The following is an 11,868-nucleotide window of genomic DNA, read 5'->3' on the forward strand; positions in this document are numbered from 1 at the left end:
ACTCTCTGTCTCTGTATCACTCTCCCACTCTCCCACTCTCTCTCTCTGTCTCACTCTCCCACTCTCTCTCTCTGTCTCACTCTCCCACTCTCTGTCTCCCACTCTCACTCTCCCACTCTCTGTCTCCCTCTCCCACTCTCTCTCTGTCTCACTCTCCCAATCTCTGTCTCCCACTCTCACTATCTGTCTTCCACTCTCACTCTCTGTCTCCCTCTCCCTCTCTCTGTCTCACTCTCCCACTCTCTCTCTCTGTCTCCCTCTCCCACTCTCTGTCTCCCTCTAACACTCTCTGTCTCCCTCTCCCTCTCTCTGTCTCCCTCTCCCACTCTCTGTCTCCCTCTCCCACTGTCTCTCTCTGTCTCCCTCTTCCACTCTATGTCTCCCTCTCCCACTCTCTCTCTGTCTCCCTCTCCCACTCTCTGTCGCTCTCTCTGTCTCCCTCTCCCACTCTCTGTCGCTCTCTCTCTGTCTCACTCTCCCATTCTCACTCTCTGTCTCCATCTCCCACTCTCTGTCTCCCTCTCCCACTCTCTGTCTCCCTCTCCCACTCTCTGTCGCTCTCTCTGTCTCACTCTCCCACTCTCGCTCTCTGTCTCCCTCTCCCACTCTCTGTCGCTCTCTCTCTGTCTCACTCTCCCACTCGCTCTCTGTCTCCCTCTCCCACTCTCTGTTGCGCTCTCTCTGTCTCACTCTCCCATTCTCGCTCTCTGTCTCCCTCTACCACTCTCTGTCGCTCTCTCTCTGACTCACTCTCCCACTCTCACTCTCTGTATCACTTTCCCACTCTATGGCTGTCTCACTCTCTCTGTCTCATTCTCCCACTCTCTGTCCCTCTCTCTCTCACTCTCCCACTTTCGCTCCCTGTCTCCCTCTCCCACTCTCTGTCGCTCTCTGTCTGTCTCATTCTCCCACTCTCATTCTCTGTCTCACTCTCCCACTCTCGCTCTCTGTCTCACTCTCCCACTCTCCCTCACTCTCGATCTCTCTCTCCCACTCTCCATCACTCTCTGTCTCTGTTTCCCACTCTCTCTCCTTCTCTCTCTTATTCTCACTCTCACTCTCACTCACTCTCACTCTCTCCCTCTATCTCTCTCTGTCTCCCTCACACACACACACACACACACACACACACACACACACACACACACACACACACACACACACACACACACACACACACACACACACACACACACACACACACACACACACACACACACACACACACACACACACACCCTCTGTTCTATTTCTCTCTCGGTCTCTTCCTGTATAGCTCCATCTCTCTATATATTTCCCTTTATCAGTCTTCTACTGAGTTTCACTTTCTCTCTCCATCTCCCTCCCACTCTTTCACACAGCAGTCCCAGGAGACTATTGTGTTCCTCTACACAGCCTATTCTCTCCATCTCCCTCCCACTTTCTCACACAGCAGTCCCAGGAGACTCTTGTGTTCCTCTATACAGCCTATTCTCTCCATCTCCCTCCCACTTTCTCACACAGCAGTCCCAGGAGACTCTTGTGTTCCTCTACACAGCCTATTCTCTCCATCTCCCTCCCACTTTCTCACACAGCAGTCCCAGGAGACTCTTGTGTCTCCATCTCCCTCCCACTTTCTCACACAGCAGTCCCAGGAGACTCTTGTGCAGCCTATTCTCTCCATCTCCCTCCCACTTTCTCACACAGCAGTCCCAGGAGACTCTTGTGTTCCTCTAGCACAGACCTATTCTCTCCATCTCCCTCCCACTTTCTCACACAGCAGTCCCAGGAGACTCTTGTGTTCCTCTACACAGCCTATTCTCTCCATCTCCCTCCCACTTTCTCACACAGCAGTCCCAGGAGACTCTTGTGTTCCTCTACACAGCCTATTCACTCCATCTCCCTCCCACTGTCTCACACAGCAGTCCCAGGAGACTCTTGTGTTCCTCTACACAGCTTATTCTCTCTCTTCCTATATTTTATCTCTCCTCAAAGTACATATGGTTTCTATTTTCTTAAATTATTGACTGATTTCTACTGGAAATATTCTGCATCTATTTGAAGTGGTGGGAAAGCTTTTCGAGTGTCTCCTAGTGTGTGTGTGTGTGTGTGTGTGTGTGTGTGTGTGTGTGTGTGTGTGTGTGTGTGTGTGTGTGTGTGTGTGTGTGTGTGTGTGTGTGTGTGTGTGTGTGTGTGTGTGTGTGTGTGTGTGTGTGTGTGTGTGTGTGTGTGTGTGTACCAAAATTACACAAGCTGACCCTTGACCTGCCCGTCAAGCAGAAAACAAGACATGGTTATCCTCCTACATAGTCTTGATACTGTATACAATATTTTCTCCACAGCATCTCCAACAGCCTAACAGCAACAACTCAGAGCTGTGAATATATTGTAACCAAATCAGATGCTGGCAATGATCAAACAAACTTCTTTATTTTACAGTTGAAGCAGATTATGATTACGCCTGCCCTATTTTCTTTGAGCAGAAGCGGCTGAGAGAGGCGTATTAATACGCCTGACCTTAGCCCAGAGTTCAGGGCCTGCTCTCCATGTGTTCTGCGCCATGCGTGAGCTACTGAGCCGTCGTGATGTTTATTGTGTCCCTGGGCAGAACATATGGCTCACAAACCCACTAAAAGAGAATAGACCAAATCCCTTCACGGCTTTCATTCCTATCCACACTTAATTCTATCCAATATGAGGCACTTGAAGGCCTTGTATATAAGCACTGGCTGTGACTGTGAAGTGATCAGCTCAGCTGCCACGGGGCTTTGCTCGGTGTGCTGTGTACAATACATCGCCTGGGGGTGAATGCTCGTCGCCACTCCTAAGGGAGACTTTGGTCGTGTGGCCTTGTGTACTAGCAAAAAGTTAAAAGCATGAGTTCACTCACACGCCTGGTGTCCTCCTCAGATGGAGGAGAGAGAACTACGGCACGGGGAAGCTCTCTACAAAGGAGGGATACCACATCCTTTATTCTAGAAGGATTTTCAATATGGTAGAACCAGGTGCACAAGCATGGTGATTTTGGGGGATTGTGGTGCAGTGAAGGAGACATTCTGTAGGCTACTCCTGAGTTTTGGGAACGTCCACCATCATCTTCAACAGCCGAGTTTACCTGTTGACTGATGACATGTACAACCGATGGCGAGCCACTGACAGTTCCTACCACAATGCCGTGCTTCGTGCAGCCATGTGTCACACACGTGGCCACGCTTGTCATAATTACACATGAAAACATCATCGGAATGTTCCTCAATCCAACATTATATCTAGTGTCCAGTCCACTCCAATAGAGGCTTTATATCTCATGGTCGAGCAAGGCAAGTTGTCCCGTGGTTAGAGCAATGTAGCTTTCCAGTCAGACAGTAAAGTGTGTGTGTGTGTGTGTGTGTGTGTGTGTGTGTGTGTGTGTGTGTGTGTGTGTGTGTGTGTGTGTGTGTGTGTGTGTGTGTGTGTGTGTGTGTGTGTGTGTGTGTGTGTGTGTGTGTGTGTGTGTGTGTGTGTGTGTGTGTGTGTGTGTGTGTGTGTGTGTGTAGCTTTCCAGTCAGACAGTAAAGTGTGTGTGTGTGTGTGTGTGCTTAGCTTTCCAGTCAGACAGTAAAGTGTGTGTGTGTACATGTATCTATGTGTGTCTGTGTACGTGTCTGTGTGTACATGTATCTATGTGTGTCTGTGTACGTGTCTGTGTGTACGTGTCTGTACGTGTCTGTGTGTACGTGTCTGTACGTGTCTGTGTACGTGTCTGTGTACGTGTCTGTGTGTGTGTGTACGTGTCTGTGTACGTGTCTGTGTGTGTGTGTGTGTGTGTGTGTGTGTGTGTGTGTGTGTGTGTGTGTGTGTGTGTGTGTGTGTGTGTGTGTGTGTGTGTGTGTGTGTGTGTGTGTGTGTGTGTGTGTGTGTGTGTGTGTGTGTGTGTGTGTGTGTGTGTGTGTGTGTGTGTGTGTGTGTGTGTGTGTGTGTGTGTGTGTGTGTGTGTGCCTCTGTCTGTGAAGCCAGAATGATTGATTCTGCTGCCCCGCTGACTCCTGAGTGTCTGCTGTGCTACATCCTCACCTGTCCTCACGCTGTGAATGTCCGACAGCAATGATCACCAACCTGTTCAACCAAGTCCAGATCACTTTCTGAATCAAGATCATTCTCTGAATCCAGATCACTCTCTGAGTCAAGATCACTTTCTGAATCAAGATCCCTTTCTGAGTCCAGATCACTTTCTGATTCCAGATCACTTTCTGAATCAAAATGCAAGCCGAGATCTACCCCTCAGACTTTATTTAAATATAAGCCTATGCAACATTAACCAATTATAAACAGTTGTGTAGCAATGAGGTTTGTGCAGTAGGTATAGGTATAAGGTATAGGCCCAGTACATCATCTCTGCATATTGGATATGCTTGAATTGTCCTGACAATGTTGTTCTTCTCAGATCATTTTGAAATGATATGTTTTAAATGTAGCTCTATGATCACACTGGTAATAGATCATTTGTTGTATTACTTGTGATTCACAGCTGAGTGAGAATAATCATGAGCTTTTTTTTTACTAGTCTGATGGCCTTCATCTGTCTGAGGGAAGGGAGGGAGCAGCTGTGAGGCTGCCACTTAGGGGCTGATACATTTTTAGTCAGGTTTAGTAGGGGCTGATACATTATTAGTAAGGTTTAATAGGGGCTGATACATTATTAGTCAGGTTTAGTAGGGGCTGATACATTATTAGTCAGGTTTAGTAGGGGCTGATACATTATTAGTAAGGTTTAGTAGGGGCTGATACATTATTAGTAAGGTTTAGTAGGGGCTGATACATTATTAGTAAGGTTTAATAGGGGCTGATGCATTATTAGTAAGGTTTAGTAGGGGCTGATACATTATTTAGTTTAATAGGGGCTGATACATTATTTCAGGTTTAGTAGGGGCTGATACATTATTAGTCAGGTTTAGTAGGGGCTGATACATTATTAGTAAGGTTTAGTAGGGGCTGATACATTTTTAGTCAGGTTTAGTAGGGGCTGATACATTATTAGTCAGGTTTAATAGGGGCTGATGCATTTTTAGTCAGGTTTAGTAGGGGCTGATGCATTATTAGTCAGGTTTAGTAGGGGCTGATACATTATTAGTCAGGTTTAATAGGGGCTGATACATTTTTAGTCGTCAGGTTTAGTAGGGGCTGATGCATTATTAGTAAGGTTTAGTAGGGGCTGATGCATTATTAGTCAGGTTTCGTAGGGGCTGATGCATTATTAGTCAGGTTTAATAGGGGCTGATACATTATTAGTCAGGTTTAGTAGGGGCTGATACATTATTAGTAAGGTTTAGTAGGGGCTGATGCATTATTAGTCAGGTTTCGTAGGGGCTGATACATTATTAGTCAGGTTTAATAGGGGCTGATGCATTATTAGTCAGGTTTAATAGGGGCTGATGCATTATTAGTCAGGTTTAATAGGGGCTGATACATTATTAGTCAGGTTTAATAGGGGCTGATGCATTATTAGTCAGGTTTAATAGGGGCTGATACATTTTTAGTCAGGTTTAATAGGGGCTGATACATTTTTCATTAGGGCAAATCAAGTCTGACATTCTAAAGTGTAAATTATAAACTTGAGAAGCCTTTTTAAACCTCGAATACACTACAAGTTTGCGATTTCTTGCTGCAGAAAAATTCTCAGCAACAAAAGAGTGATCAAATGAATATCCTACATCTGTGTTCAAATGGACCAGTTAAAATAACATGCCACAGGGGTTTTCGCATTTAAGAAGACTGTTTAACTATTTTTATGACTCCTGCAACATTGTTGGTGTGGTGTTGATCGGAGGGAAACCGGCATTGAGAGTAGCTTTATAGGAGTAGTAACCCTACTAATACAAGGAACTAGGGGAAAAGTATTGTCTACGCAACAACACAAAGAACTGTACCTGTTGTATCAGTGTGTCATTGCAGCACCAGTACTTACCCCAGTAAACCAAGAACATCCCTAAGACATTACATAATATCCTCTCGTAATAAGTTCTAGTTCAGTTCGTTTACCATAAAGTTCCTTAAACAATTTCATTAAAAAAATGTTTGTACTATCACAAGGCAGTTTCAAATAAATCATTTTTCAAGTCATAAATCCTAGGAAGGTTGTGGTCCATAAAAGATTGATTAAAACATTGTGCTGAACAGCCGGTATAAAACACACAGGCCAAGGAAAAGTCTAAGGCCTAGATTCAATCAGATCGAGCTTACGCCCCCAAAGCTGATGTTTTGGCAGTGTCAGAGGGTGTCAGCTGCTTTTGTGATCATTGTCACGAAGCCACACTTGTCCCACTTGCGTTAGAAGTTCAGAGGGAGGAAGAGGAGGTGATATAGAAATAATGACACTGAAATGATCAGGAATCAAGGTAAGACCCAAGTGCAGACTGTGTGAAGTAACAGTGTTTATTGTAACCACAGGGGCAGGCAAACGACAGGTCAAGGCAGGCAGGGGTCGATAATCCAGAGCAGAAGCCAAGGTACAGAACGGCAGGCAGACTGGTCAGGCGGGCGGGTACAGGCAGACTGGTCAGGCGGGCGGGTACAGGGTCAGGACAGGCAGACTGGTCAGGCGGGTGGGTTCAGGTTCAGGCAGTGGTCAGGCGGGTGGGTACAGGGTCAGGACAGGCAGACTGGTCAGGCGGGCGGGTACAGGGTCAGGACAGGCAGAGTGGTCAGGCGGGCGGGTACAGGGTCTGGACAGGCAGACTGGTCAGGCGGGCGGGTACAGGCAGACTGGTCAGGCGGGCGGGTACAGGCAGACTGGTCAGGCAGGCGGGTACAGGGTCAGGACAGGCAGACTGGTCAGGCGGGCGGGTACAGAGTCAGGACAGGCAGACTGGTCAGGCGGGCGGGTACAGAGTCAGGACAGGCAGACTGGTCAGGTGGGCGGGTACAGGGTCAGGCAGTGGTCAGGCGGGTGGGTACAGGGTCTGGACAGGCAGACTGGTCAGGCGGGTGGGTTCAGGGTCAGGCAGTGGTCAGGCGGGTGGGTCAGGGTCTGGACAGGCAGACTGGTCAGGCGGGCGGGACAGGCAGACTGGTCAGGCGGGCGGGTACAGGCAGACTGGTCAGGCGGGCGGGTACAGGGTCAGGACAGGCAAGAGACAAAAACCAGGAGGACGAGGCTGGGAAAAGACAGGCGCTGACAGGACAAACGCTGGTAAACTTGACAAACAAGATGAACTGACACAGACAGACATAAAACATCAGAATAAATACCAAGGAGATAATGGGGAAGATGGGTGACATCTGGAGGAGGGTGGAAACAATCACAAAGACAGGTGAAACAGATCAGGGTGTGACAGAAATGGAAATATTATTAAACAAAATATAGGATTTCTAACATCGTGATGGAGGTGTAGATTACATCTATCATCCTAATGGAGGTGTAAATGACATCTATCATCCTAACGGAGGTGTAGATTACATCTATCATCTTAATGGAGGTGTAGATTACATCTATCATCCTAACGGAGGTGTAGATTACATCTATCATCCTAATGGAGGTGTAGATTACATCTATCATCCTAATGGAGGTGTAGATTACATCTATCATCCTAACGGAGGTGTAGATTACATCTATCATCCTAACGGAGGTGTAGATTACATCTATCATCCTAACGGAGGTGTAGATTACATCTATCATCTAATGGAGGTGTAGATTACATCTATCATCCTAACGGAGGTGTAGATTACATCTGTCATCCTAACGGAGATTACATCTGTGTAGATTACATCTGTCATCCTAATGGAGGTGTAGATTACATCTGTCATCCTAATGGAGGTGTAGATTACATCTGTCATCCTAATGGAGGTGTAGATTACATCTGTCATCCTAATGGAGGTAGATTACAGCTCACATTCCAGTGTTTGAACAAGGCTGCATGGGATTTATTTTAATGTGAATCCGTTCAGCCAATAGCAATGTCCGTTTTAGATATAGCGCCAGGAGCCGCTGGTGGATTTGACTGCTCTTACACGGCCCCAGCTACGGACGCAGTAAATACATAAACCTCGCGGATTTCGGGCTAAAGCAGATCTGATTGAATCAAGTGTTTGTCCAGTGTTCAAATTTGTGTTCCACTAATGTACACTCACAGGTTCCTTCCTCTGTCCTGAAAGAACCTTGTTTTCTGCTCTGAAGAGAGGCCTCCTTAGCCGTGAATAACCCTAGTCTATTTTTCACCAGAGAGAGATGGAGAAAACACTGTGAGTAAAAGCTCCATGTGTTAGCAGTGTGACTGTAATCTGTGGTGTGTGTGTGTGTTTATATGTTAAAATAGGTATGCTAACACTGAAAGGGTTGGCATGGAAACTGTCCCTCTGTAGGTTTAAACTGGGATCAGAGACTAATGCTGTCAAGCACAGTGTAGCTGAACACATACACACTTTTGGAGCCATTGATGCGTGTGTGTGTGTGTGTGTGTGTGTGTGTGTGTGTGTGTGTGTGTGTGTGTGTGTGTGTGTGTGTGTGTGTGTGTGTGTGTGTGTGTGTGTGTGTGTGTGTGTGTGTGTGTGTGTGTGTGTGTGTGTGTGTGTGTGTGTGTGTGTGTGTGTGTGTGTCCAGGGAAAACATAGAGACACAGAGGCTGGTCAGTGCAGCCTTTACGTCACTGTGGTGAGCTGTGGCCATCTCGCTCTGACGCCATTTGATCAAATTCCCCATGGCAGGAATGCAATTGTACAATGGGATACAGGTAGACAGACACACACACACACACACACACACACACACACACACACACACACACACACACACACACACACACACACACACACACACACACACACACACACACACACACACACACACACACACACACACACACACACACACACAGGATTGGCCTGCATAGGTGGCAAAGCAATCATGGAATACGTTCTGGGAACATGAAAATACAGCAATTAAAATGAACACACAGCTAGTGTAGTCAAAGCATAGTCCAATAGCTACAGTAGGCTACATGAACACACAGCTAGTGTAGTCACAGCATAGTCCAATAGCTACAGTAGGCTACATGAACACACAGCTAGTGTAGTCACAGCATAGTCCAATAGCTACAGTAGGCTACATGAACACACAGCTAGTGTAGTCACAGCATAGTCCAATAGCTACAGTAGGCTACATGAACACACAGCTAGTGTAGTCACAGCATAGTCCAATAGCTATGGTAGGCTACGTGAACACACAGCTAGTGTAGTCACAGCATAGTCCAATAGCTATGGTAGGCTACGTGAACACACAGCTAGTGTAATCACAGCATAGTCCAATAGCTATGGTAGGCTACGTGAACACACAGCTAGTGTAGTCACAGCATAGTCCAATAGCTACGGTAGGCTACGTGAACACACAGCTAGTGTAGTCACAGCATAGTCCAATAGCTACGGTAGGCTACATGAACACACAGCTAGTGTAGTCACAGCATAGTCCACTAGCTACGGTAGGCTGTGAACACACAGCTAGTGTAGTCACAGCATAGTCCAATAGCTACGGTAGGCTACATGAACACACAGCTAGTGTAGTCACAGCATAGTCCAATAGCTACAGTAGGCTACATGAACACACAGCTAGTGTAGTCACAGCATAGTCCAATAGCTACGGTAGGCTACATGAACACACAGCTAGTGTAGTCACAACATAGTCCACTAGCTACGGTAGGCTACATGAACACACAGCTAGTGTAGTCACAGCATAGTCCAATAGCTACGGTAGGCTACATGAACACACAGCTAGTGTAGTCACAGCATAGTCCACTAGCTACGGTAGGCTACATGAACACACAGCTAGTGTAGTCACAGCATAGTCCAATAGCTACGGTAGGCTACGTGAACACAAATCAGTCAATCATATGGTGTTTCTATCACATCTCCCCTCAATCTAACAGTCAGTGTCCTCTCATTAATCAAAACACAGTCAGTGTTAGGAACCTATGAATGTGTTGTGAACTCAACCTCCTGAGAGTCCTCAACACTAGTGTTGGTGTTATGAGCAGAGACCTGAACTCCCCCATGTGTCAGCTTGGTCCTCCCACACACCTTCTGCTTCTGTCAGTGGGAGGGTTCAGGTGTGGTGGAGTGACCTCTCTCCTCTCCCTTCCATACAGCTGTCCTCCATTCTGTCAGTGGGAGGGTTCTGGTGTGGTGGAGTGACATCTCTCCTCTCCCTTCCATACAGCTGTCATCCATTCTGTCAGTGGGAGGGTTCTGGTGTGGTGGAGTGACATCTCTCCTCTCCCTTCAACACGGCTGTCCTCCATTCTGTCAGTGGGAGGGTTCTGGTGTGGTGGAGTGACATCTCCTCTCCTCTCCCTTCCATACAGCTGTCCTCCATTCTGTCAGTGGGAGGGTTCTGGTTTGGTGGAGTGACATCTCTCCTCTCCCTTCAACACGGCTGTCCTCCATTCTGTCAGTGGGAGGGTTCTGGTGTGGTGGAGTGACATCTCTCCTCTCCCTTCAACACGGCTGTCCTCCATTCTGTCAGTGGGAGGGTTCTGGTGTGGTGGAGTGACATCTCTCCTCTCCCTTCAACACGGCTCCCTCCATTCTGTCAGCTGTCCTCCATTCTGTCAGTGGGAGGGTTCTGGTGTGGTGGAGTGACATCTCTCCTCTCCCTTCAACACGGCTGTCCTCCATTCTGTCAGTGGGAGGGTTCTGGTGTGGTGGAGTGACATCTCTCCTCTCCCTTCAACACGGCTGTCCTCCATTCTGTCAGTGGGAGGGTTCTGGTGTGGTGGAGTGACATCTCTCCTCTCCCTTCAACACGGCTGTCCTCCATTCTGTCAGTGGGAGGGTTCTGGTGTGGTGGAGTGACATCTCTCCTCTCCCTTCAACACGGCTGTCAGGCCATTCTCTCCTTTTAATTAGTTAGTAGGAGTCTCTCTCAATAGGGAGAGTAGGGAGGCAAGCAAGGAGAAGAAGGAGGAGAGGGGGAAGGAGGTTCAGGTGTAACAGGGAGCCACAAATAAATATCTCCTTCTCTTCTTCCCTTGTTTTCCCCCTCTTTCCACCCCCCTCTTTCTTCCCACCCTCTTTGTCTCCCTCTCCTTCCACCCCTTTCCCCCTCTCTCACCCCTCTCTTTCCACCCCCTCTTTCTACCCACCCTCTCTGTCCCCCTCTCCTTCCACCCCTTTCCCCCTCTCTCACCCCTCTCTTTCCACCCCCTCTTTCTTCCCACCCTCTTTGTCCCCCTCTCCTTCCCTCCCCCTTTTCCCCCTCTCTCTTCCCCCTCTCCCTCTCTCTTTCCACTCCTCTCTCTTTTCCCCCTCTCTCTTCCCCCCTCTACCCTCTCTCTTTCCACTCCTCTCTCTTTTCCCCCTCTCTTCCCCCTCTACCCTCTCTCTTTCCACCCCTCTCTCTTTTCCCCTCTCTCTTCCCCCCTCTACCCTCTCTCTTTCCACTCCTCTCTCTTTTCCCCCTCTCTCTTCCCCCTCTACCCTCTCTCTTTCCACTCCTCTCTCTTTTCCCCTCTCTCTTCCCCCCCTCTACCCTCTCTCTTTCCACCCCTCTCTCTTTTCCCCCTCTCTCTTTCACGCTCATCTTATGGTGTAATAAGAGGAGCGTGAAATATGTCTTCCGTTCCTTTTTGACAGGAAGAGGGAGGGGCAGACTGAGTCCCAAGGCTTGCGAGACACAAAGAAATGACATACAGATGTAGGATCTTCATTTGAGACGGTTTGCTACAGCAGGAAAATAATCCTGCAGCAACAGCAGATGTGAATTATTGTGTGGATTACAATTCATGGATATTTTTTGTAGGGGTGTTCCATTTTTTATTCGGGCAAATCATGTCTGACATTTTTAAGTGGGGAAAAAAAGCCTTTATATACCTTAAATATCGGTATCTGTAGGTCCCAGACCATTATCCCGACAGGATGGAACAA

Source organism: Oncorhynchus gorbuscha, unplaced genomic scaffold, assembly GCF_021184085.1.
Source record: "Oncorhynchus gorbuscha isolate QuinsamMale2020 ecotype Even-year unplaced genomic scaffold, OgorEven_v1.0 Un_scaffold_1208, whole genome shotgun sequence".
In the NCBI taxonomy this organism is placed as follows: domain Eukaryota; kingdom Metazoa; phylum Chordata; class Actinopteri; order Salmoniformes; family Salmonidae; genus Oncorhynchus; species Oncorhynchus gorbuscha.